The following is an 18,612-nucleotide window of genomic DNA, read 5'->3' as shown; positions in this document are numbered from 1 at the left end:
TTCTGGGTCTCCCCTCCCCAGGGGCCCCCCAACCCTCTATCCCCACCTTGCCTCAGTGGCTACTGCCAGTCGTCATCCAGCTCCCTTTCACTGGGGCAGACTGCAGTCTGTAATGACCACTCACCACTGGCAAGGCGGTTGGACCAGCTGCCTCTGCCTGTCCCCAGGTTGCACCTCTGTAGCCCCAGTACCTGTTTAGGTCTTGACCAAGGCCTCAGCCTGGGGAGTTGCCAGGCTGAAGCTTCCCAGCTTCTCTTGCCGTTTCCCCAGCACTGCCTGCTTAAGGTACCTTATGTTCCCCAGCAGTTAGGCCCTCTTCCTCCAGGGCTGGAGAGAGACTGCTCTGCCTTCTGCCCGTGCAGCTCTTTTATAGGGCCCAACCTGGCCCTGATTGGCTGCCTCCCAGCCTTTTCCTATTGGCTCCCCGGTGCAGCCCTTTCCCAGGTCTGTTTTTAACCCCTTCAGGGCCAGAGCGGGGTGACCGCCCCTCTACAGACCCTAAATTTCTTCACATGGTTAAAACATCCATTCCTGACTTCTTGAAGAAAAATATAAATATGATCTCCTCTACTACAACTTTACGGGAAGCACTGAAGGCTTAAGGGAAGAATGCATACAATTTGTATCTGAACAGAAGAAAGGAATCAATTACTTAATTATGTGGCAGAGATGGTTGCTAAGTTTTGAAAAAATATACACAGAAGATCCTCAGAATAGTGAGCTGCCGCACTCTCTCATTACCTCAGAATACCAATACAATTAATGTATGTCCACCCAGACTGAATTTATGCTTAATAGAGTTAAACAGAGGCAGTATGAATGGGTGAATGAATCAGGCAAATTTCTAGTGAGTAAAATTAAAATGGCTTCACCAGGTAACACTATATCTTCATTGCTACAGGACAATGGTCTTTCTGTAGTAGAACCTTATAATATTAACAGATAATTTAAAGGGATTCATAAGAGCCTGCACATTTCATGGTGAGTCCAATTTCAATCTATTTGACCAATTTGTGGAGGAACTAGCCCTAAATACATCATCACTACCTCAAACTGATTATATGGAGGAAGATATTGCTCCACCAAAAGTTAAGGAGGCAATTGGTTTGTTCAACTCGGGCAAAGCACCTGAGTGCAGTAGCTTTCCAACAGAATTTTACAATACATTTATTAATTAATTAGTACCAGTACTGTCAAAAGTCCATAATAAAATATTTACAAAAGGAATAATGTCATGGGACATGAGGGTGGTGATAATTATCCTAATTCCAAAAAAACTCACAAAGACAGTTTGTCATTTTGGTGATTACCATCCCATCTCTGTTGAATAAAAATCATAAAATTTGGACAAAGATTCTAACTTCACACAAACAATATTTCTCCATCAGTCATTCAGGTGGACCAGATTAGCAGCATACAATACTCAGAAGGTATTCCACTTAATCCACCAGGCACAAACAACTGATGCTCCAGTTGCTATCCTATCATTAGATGCTGAAAAGGCCTTCAGTTGAGTGGAATGGCCATACCTATAAGCAATCCTGAGAAAATGAGGATTTGAACGTAAATTTCTGATCTGGTTTGATATTATTTACAAATCACCCCTTGCCTCTGTTATCTCCTCCATTCTTTAGTTAAATTGAGGAATGCTCTCTATCACTTCTACTACTTGATATAGCCATGGAATTGCTAGCAGCATATATCAGACACAGCCTCTATTGAAGGAATTAGCATCCAGGATAAAGAGTACAAGATTAGTCTACATACAGATATTCTGCTCACTCTCAAAAATCGCTTCTCTTCAATTCCTGCTGCTATCTGCAATAAACTACTTTGGTGCAGGATTTTGAATAAACTGAAACAAGACTCAAGTGATGGATATTTCTCCAAAACCAAATCCACCGCAAACAATTTTCCTTTCATTCATTCATAGAGATAACCTGCTTAGGCATCAGGATATGCTCTGATTTATCAAACCTAGTATCTGCAAACATGGATGTGATATTCAGACAGTGAAAAAAAGACATGGAGAAATGCTGTTCACTACCAGTATCTTTACTGGGAAAGGTAGGAGCTATTCAAATGAATGTAGGACTGAGATTAATATCTATATTTAGCTTAATTCCACGTAAATTGCCTTCTTCAACTTTCACAAGACTAATACAGTTGTAAAACAATTCTTTTGGAATATGAAAACACCACAGATATCCCATAAACTACTCAAGAAATCATGTCCATATGGGTTGGTGGGATTACCTGATTTGTACTTATATCACCAGGCTTTTCAATTAAGATTTTTAATAAATGATTCCATCCCACAACTCTTCCCAAGATCCAGTGTGGTTTGAGATTGAAGAAAAATTAGTGAAAATTAAATTTAAATTAATCGGCTCTCTCTCTTTGCACTTCCATTTTTAAAATGGTTGCCTGCAACTTTAAGGAAAAATACATTTACCTCTTCTTGGAGTGGTCTTCAGAAAAATCAAGTCTATTACCCTTTTTAATCTCACCAACTCTTTCTATGCCAATCTGGAATAATCCCTGATTTAAATTTGCTAATAGCTCGAAACTCAAATCCACTTGGCTAACCAAGGGCATATTAACCATAAGAGATATTATTGAACCGACAATTTTAGCCTCCTTCACATGTCCTCATGATAAATACCAGCTACCAATAGAGCAATGTCCTTTCTACAGTAAGCTTCAACTCAAAATTATATAAGAACTGGGAAAATGTTGGCAGGCCACAAATAACACTCTATTTGAAGTGCACTTTAAAAAGTATGTTATCCAAAAACATTTTGTGAACAACACATACAATGGCTGAACTCCTTGATTCATCCTACTGAATATATCATAAAAGAAAAATGGGCTAAAGAGCTAAACACCTCCATTTCTTCTGACAGGTGGGATAATATCTGGCATATTGTTCCCAGAATAGAATCATAGAATATCAGGGTTGGAAGGGACCCCAGAAGGTCATCTAGTCCAACCCCCTGCTCAAAGCAGGACCAATTCCCAGTTAAATCATCCCAGCCAGGGCTTTGTCAAGCCTGACCTTAAAAACCTCTAAGGAAGGAGATTCTACCACCTCCCTAGGTAACGCATTCCAGTGTTTCACCACCCTCTTAGTGAAAAAGTTTTTCCTAATATCCAATCTAAACCTCCCCCACTGCAACTTGAGACCATTACTCCTCGTTCTGTCATCTGCTACCATTTGTGTATACCATTTGAATATATTTGTGTTTCTTTCGGAACAAAATTCTAAACAGATATCGGACTCCTGAGCAATTGCATAAAGGATGCTATCACTGCTGCATTATATATCATCATCATATGCAATTATCTGCAAAAAGGGCTTCACATAAGTTCCTCAAGAGCTTTTGTCTTTGCAGGACACCTTTGGAAACTGAAGAGTTTCCCATCAGCTCTGTATCTTAAATTGTGCCCTTTGGTAGATTGTTCATTGCATAATTCAGAACTGCTGCAAAGAAGAGGCCAAAAGCGGTTCAGTGTCGTCTCAAGCCCATTAGATATGGGAAATGGTTTAGAAAGGACACCATGTGAGTGTATTTGATCAGACATGTCTTTACGGAATTGATGTATGATAACAAATTTGTTGGAGCAGCCAAACTTTTCTAGAATTTGCCAGAGGCGATTTCTGCTCATAGAATCATAAAATCATAGAATATCAGGGTTGGAAGGGACCTCAGGAGGTCATCTAGTCCAACCCCCTGCTCAAAAGCAGGACCAATCCCCAATTAAATCATCCCAGCCAGGGCTTTGTCAAGCCTCACCTTAAAAACTTCTAAGGAAGGAGATTCCACCACCTCCCTAGGCAACGCATTCCAGTGTTTCACCACCCTCCTAGTGAAAAAGTTTTTCCTAATATCCAACCTAAACCTCCCCCACTGCAACTTGAGACCATTACTCCTTGTCCTGTCCTCTTCTACCACTGAGAATAGTCTAGAACCATCCTCTCTGGAACCACCTCTCAAGTAGTTGAAAGCAGCTATCAAATCCCCCCTCATTCTTCTCTTCTGCAGACTAAACAATCCCAGTTCCCTCAGCCTTTCCTCATAAGTCATGTGTTCCAGACCCCTAATCATTTTTGTTGCCCTTCGCTGGACTCTTTCCAATTTATCCACATCCTTCTTGTAGTGTGGGGCCCAAAACTGGACACAGTACTCCAGATGAGGCCTCACCAATGTCGAATAGAGGGGGACGATCACGTCCCTTGATCTGCTCGCTATGCCCCTACTTATACATCCCAAAATGCCATTGGCCTTCTTAGCAACAAGGGCACACTGCTGACTCATATCCAGCTTCTCGTCCACTGTCACCCCTAGGTCCTTTTCTGCAGAACTGCTGCCTAGCCATTCGGTCCCTAGTCTGTAGCTGTGCATTGGGTTCTTCCGTCCTAAGTGCAGGACCCTGCACTTATCCTTATTGAACTGCATCAGATTTCTTTTGGCCCAATCCTCCAATTTGTCTAGGTCCCTCTGTATCCTATCCCTGCCCTCCAGCGTATCTACCACTCCTCCCAGGTTAGTATCATCCGCAAATTTGCTGAGAGTGCAATCCACACCATCCTCCAGATCATTTATGAAGATATTGAACAAAACCGGCCCCAGGACTGACCCCTGGGGCACTCCACTTGACACCGGCTGCCAACTAGACATGGAGCCATTGATCACTACCCATTGAGCCTGACAATCTAGCCAACTTTCTACCCACCTTATAGTGCATACATCCAGCCCATACTTCTTTAACTTGCTGACAAGAATACTGTGGGAGACAGTGTCAAAAGCTTTGCTAAAGTCAAGAAACAATACATCCACTGCTTTCCCTTCATCCACAGAACCAGTAATCTCATCACAGAAGGCAATTAGATTAGTCAGGCATGACCTTCCCTTGGTGAATCCATGCTGACTGTTCCTGATCACTTTCCTCTCATGTAAGTGCTTCAGGATTGATTCTTTGAGGACTTGCTCCATGATTTTTCTGGGGACTGAAGTGAGGCTGACTGGCCTGTAGTTCCCAGGATCCTCCTTCTTTCCTTTTTTAAAGATTGGCACTACATTAGCCTTTTTCCAGTCATCCGGGACTTCCCCCATTCGCCACGAGTTTTCAAAGGTAACGGCCAATGGCTCTGCAATCACAGCCGCCAGTTCCTTTAGCACTCTCGGATGCAACTCGTCTGGCCCCATGGACTTGTGCATGTCCAGCTTTTCTAAATAGTCCCTAACCACCTCTTTCTCCACAGAGGGCTGGCCATCCAGTCCCCATGTTGTGATGCCCAGCGCAGCAGTCTGGGAGCTGACCTTGTTAGTGAAGACAGAGGCAAAAAAAGCATTGAGTACATTAGCTTTTTCCACATCCTCTGTCACTAGGTTGCCTCCCTCATTCAGTAAGGGGCCCACACTTTCCTTGGCTTTCTTCTTGTTGCCAACATATCTGAAGAAACCCTTCTTGTTCCTCTTAACATCTCTCGCTAGCTGCAGCTCCAGGTGCGATTTGGCCCTCCTGATTTCATTCCTACATGCCCAAGCAATATTTTTATACTCTTCCCTGGTCATATGTCCAACCTTCCACTTCTTGTAAGCTTCTTTTTTATGTTTAAGATCCGCTAGGATTTCACCGTTAAGCCAAGCTGGTCGCCTGCCATATTTACTATTCTTTCGACACATCAGGATGGTTTGTCCCTGTAACCTCAACAGGGATTCCTTGAAATACAGCCAGCTCTCCTGGACTCCTTTCCCCTTCATGTCACTTAGTGTCAAACTTTTTTTTAAGATCCAGGAAGCATATAGTTCTATGTTTTGTTCAGTATATTCTGCCTGAATCTGTCTCACAATAAAAATCATGTCTGTGGTGCTCCAACCCAATATAAATCCATACTGGGTCTCTGGTAGAAATTTCTGATAGTTTTCACAAGCTGATTGAGCAAAATGTAGTTCAAGGATAGTCAACTCAAAATATACATGAGTGGCTAAAACTCTGAAATCCAATGTTTGCTGCAATTTGGGTAGTATGAAGTTTGGTGTCTTGTTGTCCAGTATGAATTGTCTGTATTGTAGTAAGTTGAGTACTTAGTGTTCAACAATCAGATATTATATGTACTTTTAAGGGATGCTTTGTAACAATTAGCCTGTGTCAGTGGTGCTCTCTCTGTATGGGAAAGAACAACTCTCTCAAGAGATATGAAGGAAACCATGCTAATGAATATCAGAGGGGTAGCCATGTTAGTCTGGATCTGTAAAAGCGGCAAAGAGTCCTGTGGCACCTTATAGACTAACAGATGTATTGGAGCATAAGCTTTCGTGCGTGAATACCCACTTCGTCAGATGCATGTAGTGGAAATTTCCAGAGGCAGGTATAAATATGCAAGCAAGAATCAGGCTAGGGATAATGAGGTTAGTTCAATCAGGGAAGATGGGGCCCTCTTCTAGCAGTTGAGATGTGAACACCAAGGGAGGAGAAACTGCTTTTGTAGTTGGCTAGCCATTCACAGTCTTTGTTTAATCCTGAGCTGATGGTGTCAAATTTGCAAATAACTGAAGCTCATTGAAGTCTGGTCCCGAAGTTGTTTTTTTTTTGCTGCAGGATGGCTACCTTTAAATCGGCTATTGTGTATCCAGGGAGGTTGAAGTGTTCTACAGGTTTTTGTATATTGCCATTCCTAATATCTGATTTGTGTCCATTTATCCTTTTACATAGGGACTGTCCAGTTTGGCTGATGTACATAGCAGAGGGGCATTACTGGCACATGATGGCGTATATTATATTGGTGGATGTGCAGGTGAATGAACTGGTGATGGTGTGGCTGATCTGGTTAGGTCCTGTGATGGTGTCGCTGGTGTAGATATGTGGGCAGAGTTGGCATCGAGGTTTGTTGCATGGATTGGTTCCTGAGTTAGAGTTACTATGGTGCAGTGCGTAGTTGCTGGTGAGAATATGCTTCAGGTTGGCTGGTAGCCTGTGGGCGGGGACTGGCCTGCCTCCCAAGGCCTGTGAAAGTGAGGGATCGCTGTCCAGGATGGGTTGTAGATCACTGATGATGCATTGGAGAGGTTTTAGCTGAGGACTATATGTGATGGCAAGTGGAGTTCTGTTGGTTTCTTTCTTGGGCTTGTCTTGCTGCAGGAGGCTTCTGGGTACACGTCTGGCTCTGTTGGCTGTGTTGACTGTGAATGACTAGCCAACTACAAAAGCAGTTTCTCCTCCCTTGGTGTTCACACCTCAACTGCTAGAAGAGGGCCTCATCCTCCCTGATTGAACTAACCTCATTATCCCTAGCCTGATTCTTGCTTGCATAGTTATACCTGCCTCTGGAAATTTCCACTACATGCATCCGACGAAGTGCGTATTCACCCACGAAAGTTAATGCTCCAATACGTCTGTTAGTCTATAAGGTGCCACAGGACACTCTGCATGCTAATAAAGACCTCTTTCCTTTTTTTCACTATTTTAAACATAACCATACAAAACAGTGTGGGAGAGACAAAGCAACTATAACACTACAGTGAGTATATGCATAAATTCAACAGAGCCAAACAAGACCAAAAAAAACTCAAAGACAAACAGAAGATTTGCTGATATACCAGGAGAATATTTTACATATAACATAACAAAGTGAAACACTTCTATTTATGGAGTATCCTAGATGTTGAAGAATTACTCTGTTTACATTCCAAGAACAGGAGCCAGACATATAGAAATTACTAGGCCCTGTATTATGATACATGAGTTTGTGCATTACAATTTAATCCCAGACCTTTCTGATTCAAGTACTCCTACCTGAGCGTTTTTTATCTACTGTAGAACAGGATCTGATCCAAAGCCACTGATGTCAGTGGAAAGACTCCCATTAACTTCAGTGATCATCAGATTGGGCCCCCTAAAAGGTATTTCACTGTAATCAGGAGATGAGACAATCCTGGTGTTTTTAACTAGGTAAACCCTTGCATTGGGATAGCCTTAGAATACTATTATAGGGTGTAGAGAAAAATCTGCATCCAGGTAATTTAAAAATAAAACATAGGAAACAACCAGAATGGCCCTTCTTTTGGACATTCCCACTAGCTGTGGAAAAAAGTATTTTATTCCTCACATCCTCTCCAAACAATTAACTTTGAAATGTTATTTGAATTAGAGTAGTGGAGGTACCACTGGAAGAATATCACCGCGTATAGTTTTCTTTCATAGAAACATATTGAAGAAGCAGCTGTTCTTTTATGCTTAACACGAAGGTCAGACTTAGAGGGTTCACAGAAAGAAAACCTTTTATTAAATGCAAATCAGCATTCAAGTAAACGCTGAAACAGGAAAAGACTCAGAAGCTGATATATAATATGAGATACTCATTACATCAATGGCTGAAAACTTAATTGTCCAACAGAAAGAAAACAGGTTGCAGTATAATTAGTTGGCAAAATCCTTTTTTATATATATAATTTTGACACATAAGATGTTTATTTTAAGCATTTTTGAGGTTATTGATTTAAATTTTCAGTTGTGTGAAATTATGGGGAGAGGTCAGACAATAATTTAATGGCAGTAGTCAGTGAAATTCCAAAAGTGAAAGCTTTATAACCACTTAAACACAACTTTTCAACATCACATGTCAAAATGTACAAAGTAAACAGCTTTAAATCAAACTCTAAGTTCTCAAGCAGCATTTTTCTTAGTTTGCCTTTGTAAATTTCTAGTATTATTGATGGAAATATTTTTTCATTGGTTTGTGTCTGTACTGTGAAATTGACATTTACCAAAAAATTCGAATCCTTACCAATCTGGTCATAATGTGTTGATAATAACACAAAATTTTTCATTGCCACTAGAGGTGGTTGGGGGGAAAAAAAGGAACATTTGTCACAAAAATTTTCATGTAAAGTGAATCCATATTTTTGTTGTAAAAATTCAGAACTTTGCAACCACCTCTAATTCCATAAAAGAGGACTGAAAACTAAGTAGTGTACCACATGAAGACCCCCAGTGATACACACCTTTCAGGGCAATGTCCCAGGCATATTTCCAGAGCAAAATGATGGAACTTTAGCTGACAGTCTTTTAAGCTTAGACAGAGGGAGAGACAGACCTTGGTAATATCCAAGCTCTTTGGTCACTCAGGCCTTGTCTACACTACGAAATTAGGTCGAATTTATAGAAGTCAGTTTTGTAGAAAGCGTTTTTATACAGTGAATTGTGTGTGTCCCCACACAAATGCTTCTAAGTACATGTAGTCGGCGGAGTGTGTCCACAGTACCGAGGCAACAGTCGACTTCCGGAGCGTTGCACTATGGGTAGCTATCCCACAGTTCCCACAGTCTCCGCCACCCATTTGAATTCTGGGTAGAAATCCCAGTGCCTGTTGGGGCTAAAGTATTGTCACAGGTGGTTCTGGGTACATATAGTCAGGCCCCCCTTCCCTCCCTCCGTGAAAGCAAAGGCAGACAATCGTTCTGCGCCTTTTTTCTTGAGTTACCTGTGCAGACGCCATACCACAGCAAGCATGGAGCCCGCTCAGCTAACCGTCACCGTATGTCTCCTGGGTGCTGGCAGATGCAGTATTGCATTGCTACACAGCAACAGTTTATTGCCTTTTGGCAGCAGACAGTGCAGTCTGACTGGTAGCCGTCGTCGACGTAGTCCTGGGTGCTCTTTTAACCAACCTCGATGAGGTGAGGGGCACCTGGGCAAACATGGGAGTGACTCAGCCAGGTCATTTCCCTTTTAAGTTTCGTCTCATGGCGATTCAGTCCTACTGGCAGTGCACTGTCTTTTAATCTGCAGCCAGCAGAAGACGAAGGCCAGCAGTCATACTGCACCGCCTTCTGCCGAGCACCCAGGAGATGACGATGGCTAGCGGTCATACTGCATAGTCTGCTGCCAGCAAGATGTATAAAGATAGATGAAGTGGATCAAAACAAGAAATAGACCAGATTTGTTTTGTATTCATTTTCTCCTCCCTCCCTCTATGAAATCAATGGCCTGATAAACCCAGTTTTGAATTCTATCCTTGAGGGGGCCATTCTGTTTCTCGCAAAGCCATCCCCTCTGTTGATTTTAATTCCCATAAGCCATGTTGTCAGTCGCCTCTCCCTCCGTCAGAGCAACGGCAAACAATCGTTTTGCGCCCTTTTCCCTGGATTGCCCGAGCAGGAGCAGCCACCATAGCACAGCAAGCATGGAGACCATTCAGCTCACCACAGCAGTTATGACCATTGTAAACACGTCACGCATTATCATGCAGTGTATGCAGAACCAGCACTTGAAAAACTAGGCGAGGAGGCAATGGCAGGGCGGTGATAAGGACATGAACACACTTTTCTCTAAAACTAAGTTCCCCCGCAATTTGGAGATCATGGTGTTAATGGGGCAGGCTCATGCTGTGGAACGCTGATTCTGGGCCAAGATGAGAGCAGCCCTCACTGTTCACAAGCGAGTGGCAATAGCCCTGTGGAAGCTTGCAACGCCAGACAGCTACCTGTCAGTCGGTAATCAATTTGGAGTGGGCAAATCTACTGGAGTGGAGTGGGCAAATCTACTGCCAACTGATTAAGTTGACAAAAATAAATGGGACAAATGCCCACTTTTGTCAAAAAAGTCAGGACAGCTGGGACAGGGCTTAGAAAAGGGACTCTCCCAGCCAGAATGGGATGTATGGTCACCTGTCAGATACAATCATAACATGCTCTCTAGAGCCTAAACTTATTTAGCCAGTTATTTTCATGTCACACAGAGCAAAAGCATCTTACAGCCAGATTTGGCTGTGATCGTCCATTCATGTCCTCTTGCCTCTTCAGTAGAAAAACCCCCGGGGTCTCTTTGCAATCCCAGATACAGCAAAACAGACCTTTGATCTTATTCATAAGCAGGACACCCCATAGCTGATTCTTGTTCCCTGTTGCCTCCCTCTCTTCTGTTGACCTTGCAATCATTTAATTAGCATCTGGCTCTGCATGCAGATAGGTGTGCATTGTGAGCTACTTAATGCACAGTACATATTTGACCAGACTAAGAGAGACAAGAATCTCTTATACCCTGCCTGAACAAAAATTTGTCCAAGGCTGAGCCTGATGACCTGCTTTTAACTTCACGACTCTAAGAACGTAATTTCCAATGTAGATACTGGAAATTTACTTATTAGGTATTATCCATATATACATTTTGCAATGACGAAGATGACAAGTGCATTTGTGGCTGTTGGTACAGACCTCACATCCCACCCTTTGGCATACTATTATGTAGACATCAGACCCAGGGGATCCCTGTAAACCCTTATGTCCTTTCCCATGCGCTCTGCCAGTTGGCACAAAGAGGTTCTTCAGTCACAAAGGGTATAAAGGGTACTGATTTTTTTCTATTCTGAAATGATTAATACATCCTTGGTGAAACCAAGGATGGTTCAGCCGCATGGCTCTATATAGCCTTGGCAGGACAAATGGGCACTACTACCAAAAATCTCCAGTCAAAGGTATATTGGGCACACGAGCACCTGAATTTCTGAAGTATACCCATATGGATGTTAAGAACATAGAAGCATAAGAACAGCCATACTGGGTCAGACCAATGGTCCATCTAGCCCAGTATCCTGTCTTACAACAGCATTGGCCAATGCCAGCTGCTTCACGGGGCATGAACAGAACAGGGCAATTACTGAGTGATCTATCCCCCCATCATCCAGTCCCAGCTTCTGCCAGTCAGAGGTTTTGGGATACCCGGAGCATAGGGATGCATCCTGACCATCTCGGCTAATCGCCATTAATGGACCCATCCTCCAGGAACTTTTCTAATTCTAATTTTTTGAACCCAGTTATATTTTTGGCCTTCACAAAATTTGTGGCAATGAGTTCCTCAGGCTGATTGTGCATTGTGTGAAGAAGTACTTCCTTTGGTTTATTTTATACCTGCTCCCTATTAATTTCATTGGGTAGCCCCTGGTTCTTGCATTACGCAAAGGTGTAAACACCTTGCTTATTTACTTTCTCCACAGCATTCATGATTTTATCGACCTCTATCAAATCCCTCCCTTAGTCATCTCTTTTCTAAGCTGAACAGTCCCAGTTTTTTAAATATTTCCCCACATGGGCCATACCCTTCATCGTTTTTGTTGCCTTTTTCTGTACCATTCTATTATTTTATCTTTTGAGCTGGGGCAACCAGAACTGCAGGCAGTATTCAAGGTGTGGACATACCATGGCCTTATACAGTGGCATTATGATATTTTCCTTCTTGTTATCTAGCCCTTTCCTAATGGTTCCTAACATTCTGTTAGCCTTTTTGATTACTGCTGCCCATGGACAAGATGTTTTCAGAGAACTATCCACAATGAGTCCAAGATCTTTCCTAAGTGGTAACAGCTGATTTAGAACCCATCATATGGTAGTTATAGTTGAGATTACTTTTTCCAGTGTACATTACTTTGCAGTTATCAACACTCAATTTCATCTGCCATTTTGTTGCCCAGTCACCCAGTTTTATGAGATGCCTTTATAACTCTTCACCGCCAGCTTTGTATTTAACTATCTTGAGTGATTTAGTACCCCTCACTATTTACCCTCAAACCGTCCCCCTCCCACAGGTCATGTTTGGAAATCTTGAGCAGTACAGGTCCCAGTACAGATCCTTACTCAAAGAAAAAGAGTTTTTCTCCTTTTGCTTGAGACAAGCCCAAAGGAGTGACAAATTAAAAAGTTCCTTTTTTCAGATATTGAAATCATGTGTAAGTAAAACAACTCAAGCATAAGAGACTTTTGTGCTTTGATGACACTAAAATATGGATTTTATTAATCATGATTACATGATGGTGTATCAGTGAGGTTATAGGCCCAAATCCTTCATATAGGAACCTCACACTATTTTCTGTGCTTCACAGATGAGTTTTTAAACTGAGAAACAGTTTGCCTACTAATCACAAACTCCTTGTATATTTGTGAGAGAGAAACTTCCCTTTTTTCCCCTCTCTGTGTGACCCTGTCTGACACTGAAATGTGGGATGATGGTTTAATATCACATTTTATCATTGCAGTCATATATGAAGTTATGGAACTAAAACATCTCCTTTAGTATATCAGTCTTACATAAAGACAGGATTGATTAAATCTGAGAAGCTATAGAGCAAACGAAGGCTATGTAAAGTGTTTGGGACACAAAAGTCATGACTAGAGTCATCTTAAAGGAACTTTCTGTTGCAAGCCAGAAAGGAAAAATTTTGATTATTGAACATGATTAATAAACCATGAACAAAGTTATCAAATATATCTCCTATTAAAGACCAGGTGAATTATCTAGGTTCAGATCCAAAGCCCATTGAAGTCATTGGGAAGAATCTCACTGACTTCAGTGGGCTTTTGTTCAGGTCCTTAATTTATATGTTGATTAGCTAATGTGAAGTGTAAATCTTGAAGGTAAACCTAATCAAAGTGTGTCATTAAGAACTTAAGATCCACAAAAGCTTGTTAAACTTGATTAGAACTATACAGTAACATAGCTCAGAAGTACAGTCCAAGTCATTCCAGCATATAACTCAAATAAGTCTAAAGAAACAGGTACTCATGTAAAGATTGGATATGTAATACAGCTGTTTCATCCAGCAGGTGTTGAGCTGAGCTAGAACTATAGGAAAACATATTACTCAAATGACTTTTATACTGATGTAAAATGGACTGATTAAATTGGTTTATAAAGCATTAGAAGATCTGGAGCCCCTTTACATACAGACCAGGAAAATTCAAAATGAACATTTCAGCAAAGAAATAAAGTGGAAACGTCATAGAAGAGAAAACTTCAGTCAGAGAAGATATACAGTACCCTCACCGTCCACCAAGGAGGTCACACCTCCTCCAGACAGAGTAGGCCCAGTGTTTAATTTGTAATGAAAGAGGTGCCGGGGCTCAAGCAATTTTTTTACATTCATAACTGATGGAGCAAACCTAGAGGTGCCAGGGTTATGAGCTGCCAAGCCTAGAGGTGCCGGGGCTCAGCCCTGGCACAAATTAAGTACTGAGCAGGCCTTACTGAAGGTTTGCAATGATCACACAGCTGTGGATGTCAAAACAGGAGACTCCAGAAAAAGATGTGCTGAGCAGGTGGTCCACTGGTTGCTTATTCTCTGAAATTCTGAAAGTCAAACTTGAAATCTCCTAATTATCTTGACAAGTATGATCTTCACAACGATGTGAAGATTTATGGACTTGGATTTTGACCACAAACCCCACAGCAATATTTGCAATTACAAAAATGAAACCACAAATGAGACTCTTTTTTCATTGGACTGTAAAAAGATGATGCATGAAGGACAACTTGTACTCTGATTAGCCCACATCAGTTCTTTATACAAGGCAATGATTTTAATACCGAATGGTCAACAACATTTTTTTTCTAAAGGGAGCCTGGTCCATTGACCATACATCAAAACTGAATAAAAGAAGCTTAGTGCCTCTAACAAATCCCACCTCACAACCAAACCAAAAAAAAAAAAAAAGCCAGGTGCACAGAATGAGAAATAGACAGCTCAGTCTGTGAGCTGTCCTCCAAGCATCCCACCTTAGGGGGACAACTAGAACTATTCTTCCTATCTTGAGAGACCGTCCATTGCAAACTATCACACCAACCTGAGGAATTTAGCCTCACACCGGTTTCACTCCATAAACAAAAGGGAATTATTACCTTTTACCTAATGATTACGGATATTCTAAGTTAAATACTCCTAGAAAAGTACATACCTGAGATAAAAAGCTGTAAGTGACACATATATTGCATACATTATTATTAATATTTATAGTGCTAAAATGTGCTACAGCAAATAGAAAGACAAAGTCTGCATCCAGGGCATTCAGGTAAGAAGGTGATGGGCCTACCTAAGTACATATATATATAAGATTAAATTTAAAAAATTAAAAACAGAAAAAAGATGAGAGATAATTAACAGCATGCAAATGATTAAATGAAGGTAGACGGCATGCTTTGTTAGTTCCACTTCTTAGTTTAGACCAGTTTTCTGTCTTTGGGTTTTCTGTTGTGTGGTTGGGCAGTTGGTTGGTTTCTGTGGCAAACTAAAAACAATTATTTCTGGAAATGACTAGGGTTTACAGATCTCTGGATGGGTCACATACATCCATCACCTGGGACGCCTCCTCTCAGCAGCTCTTGGGATTAGTTTCTTCTATGTGCTGCATACTCCTCTAGCAGTCTCTTCACCTGTCTCTGAAACGCTTTCTTTTCAGTTTATCCCTCCCGCCAGATCATCATGTGTGTTTCTCCCTTCTGGGGTAAACTGTCCCAGTCTGCTCTTCACTGCCTAGTTTGAGCCACTTCTCCAGTGGCTGGTAGGGAAACCCAGGCCTGCCTTCTACTTCGGGTTCTAGCTCAGCAGCCCTCTCATCGGAAGCCAAGGTCTGCACTAGCCCGTGCCTTGCTGCTTTTCCCCTGAGCTTTTCTGATTCTCCCTTCCCCCCTCTGGGTTTGCCAACACAAACTGCTTCCTTCCAGGGAGTAACTGTAGATTACCCTCTATAGTCCCAAACCCACCTCCCATCTCTGAGGGAGTGACTGAAGACTACTTCCCTTCACCCCCACCCCACACACTTCTGCTCTCAGCTCCTGGGCTTTATACAGGCTTCTCCTGTCACTGTCCAGCTGACCCTCACCTAATTAATCCCTGCTTCCTGGCCCCTCCTCCAGGTGCAACCTGTGCAGTTAATTGGCCCATCTGGCCAACTTAACCCCTTCAAGTCTTCTTTGTGGTTGACACCCTGTGATTCAAATTTTCATACATATTAAACCTATTATTAATCTTTAACTCCGAACAGACCAGCTAGGCTCCAGGATTCTTCATTATGCTAAAACACTCACATTTTCTGAGCAGTAGGACCTTGGGGAACCCTGATTAACTAGGGAGGTTAGGTTTATTTCCCTGGAATATTCCTGTATAGAAGGCAATGACAGGAAGGTTTCCTCTCTAAAGAAAAGATATGCAGAAAATAGTATCTCTGTGTACAGTAACTGATCAATATATGACAGGTTTCAGAGTAACAGCCATGTTAGTCTGTATTCGCAAAAAGAAAAGGAGTAATTGTGGCACCTTAGAGACTAACCAATTTATCTGAGCATAAGCTTTTGTGAGCTACGGCTCACTTCATCGGATGCATACTGTGGAAAGTGTAGAAGATCTTTTATACGCACAAAGCATGAAAAAATACCTCCCCCCACCCCACTCTCCTGCTGGCAATAGCTTATCTAAAGTGATCACTCTCCTTACAATGTGTATGATAATCAAGTTGGGCCATTTACAGCACAAATCCAGGTTTTCTCACACAAACCCCCAACACACACACAAACCCACTCTCCTGCTGGTAATAGCTTATCTAAAGTGACCACTCTCCTTACAATGTGTATGATAATCAAGGTGGGCCATTTCCAGCACAAATCCAGGGGTTAACAAGAACGACTGGGGGGGGGTTAGGAAAAAACAAGGGGAAATAGGTTACCTTGCATAATGACTTAGCCACTCCCAGTCTCTATTCAAGCCTAAGTTAATTGTATCCAATTTGCAAATGAATTCCAATTCAACAGTTTCTCGCTGGAGTCTGGATTTGAAGTTTTGAAGAATTGCAACTTTCATGTCTGTAATTGCGTGACCAGAGAGATTGAAGTGTTCTCCAACTGGTTAATGAATGTTATAATTCTTGACATCTGATTTGTGTCCATTTATTCTTTTACGTAGAGACTGAACAGAACGCCACTAGCCGTCACCTTCAGCCCCCAACTAAAACCCCTCCAACGCATTATTAAGGATCTACAACCTATCCTGAAGGATGACCCAACACTCTCACAAATCCTGGGAGCCAGGCCAGTCCTTGCCTACAGACAGACCCCCAACCTGAAGCAAATACTCACCACACAACATACCACACAACAAAACCACTAACCCAGGAACCTATTCTTGCAACAAAGCCCGTTGCCAACTGTGCCCACATATCTATTCAGGGGACACCATCACAGGGCCTAATAACATCAGCCACACTATCAGAGGCTCGTTCACCTGCACATCCACCAATGTGATATATGCCATCATGTGCCAGCAATGCCCCTCTGCCATGTACATTGGTCAAACTGGACAGATCACAGGATTCCATTTTGAGTTCCTAAAGCCTGGGAATGGATACATTTTTACATGTGGGCTTGAGCCAAATATTTATTTATTTTAATTAACTTGGTCTTTCCTAATGGTAATGGTGCCTGGATGAAGAGTTAGGGTGGAGGGCCGGGGGGTTTCTAGTAGGTATTTTGGTTTGGCATTAACTGGCTATAACTGCATGGAAGAAATGCACACAGAACTTTCTGCCAAGTTTGTGTTGTTTTGGCTAAATCAGAACTCCCAAAATAAAAATAAAACTCCAGAGAGGGTTTTGTGTGTTTAAATCTGAACTTCCTGTGAAATGTGTTTCTCTGACTAGCTAACCAAACACAGAACGATCCAGGTCAGAAATGTTAACATCTGTGCCCCATATTTTCTCTCAGCAGGAGTTAGTGAGTCCTGTACAATTTGCAAACGTTGTGTGAAGACGACTGAGGAAATGAAGTTAGTGTGGAGGAGGGGAAGAGAGCCACCTCTTTATTACCCCAGTCGTCTTTTAGCCCACCTCTTTATTACCCTGGAGTTCTTGTTAACCCCTGGATTTGTGCTGGAAATGGCCCACCTTGATTATCATACACATTGTAAGGAGAGTGGTCACTTTAGATAAGCTATTACCAGCAGGAGAGTGGGTTTGTGTGTGTGTTGGGGGGGGTGTGAGAAAACCTGGATTTGTGCTGTAAATGGCCCAACTTGATTATCATACACATTGTAAGGAGAGTGATCACTTTAGATAAGCTATTGCCAGCAGGAGAGTGGGGTGGGGGGAGGTATTTTTTCATGCTTTGTGCGTATAAAAGATCTTCTACACTTTCCACAGTATGCATCCGATGAAGTGAGCTGTAGCTCACGAAAGCTTATGCTCAAATAAATTGGTTAGTCTCTAAGGTGCCACAAGTACTCCTTTTGATCTCATATATGAATATGTCCTCTCCTGAGTACGCTTTAGCATGCAAGAGTTCTCTCTTCTGTATTGTATGTGTGCAGGGACCATTCAGCATACAGTTCTCTCTCCTACCACTTGTGGAATGACCATCTGATTTCATGAGGCGTCATACTAATCATAGTATGTATTAAATTTTAATTTAAAAAATTACATTAAATTTACTCATTGTACTTTAATAGATGGTCCCAAATCACTAGGCAAGTTAATACTTGAAAAAATATGTGCTGCAATAACAAAGGATAGAATTAAGCCTTAACTTAGCAGTTTCTTGTTCCTTTGTGTTTTTGTCTAATTTCAATTTAATGGGGTTTTTATATTTTCATACATTTGATGTTAAATGTTACTATAACAAAATGTTTTCATTATAAATATAAGCAGAATTTTCAGACGAAACCTCATAAATAATGAAGTAAAAACACAACATTTTGTTGAACACCTGATGTAACGGATGTCTGCAATGAAAATAAGGACCTTAAGGGTACTCTTGTGCTTGTCCTTTTAAACTGTCTGAAGAGTATGTGGAAAA

Source organism: Lepidochelys kempii, chromosome 3, assembly GCF_965140265.1.
Source record: "Lepidochelys kempii isolate rLepKem1 chromosome 3, rLepKem1.hap2, whole genome shotgun sequence".
NCBI classification, from domain to species: Eukaryota; Metazoa; Chordata; order Testudines; family Cheloniidae; genus Lepidochelys; species Lepidochelys kempii.
This window is presented reverse-complemented; position numbering follows the sequence as displayed.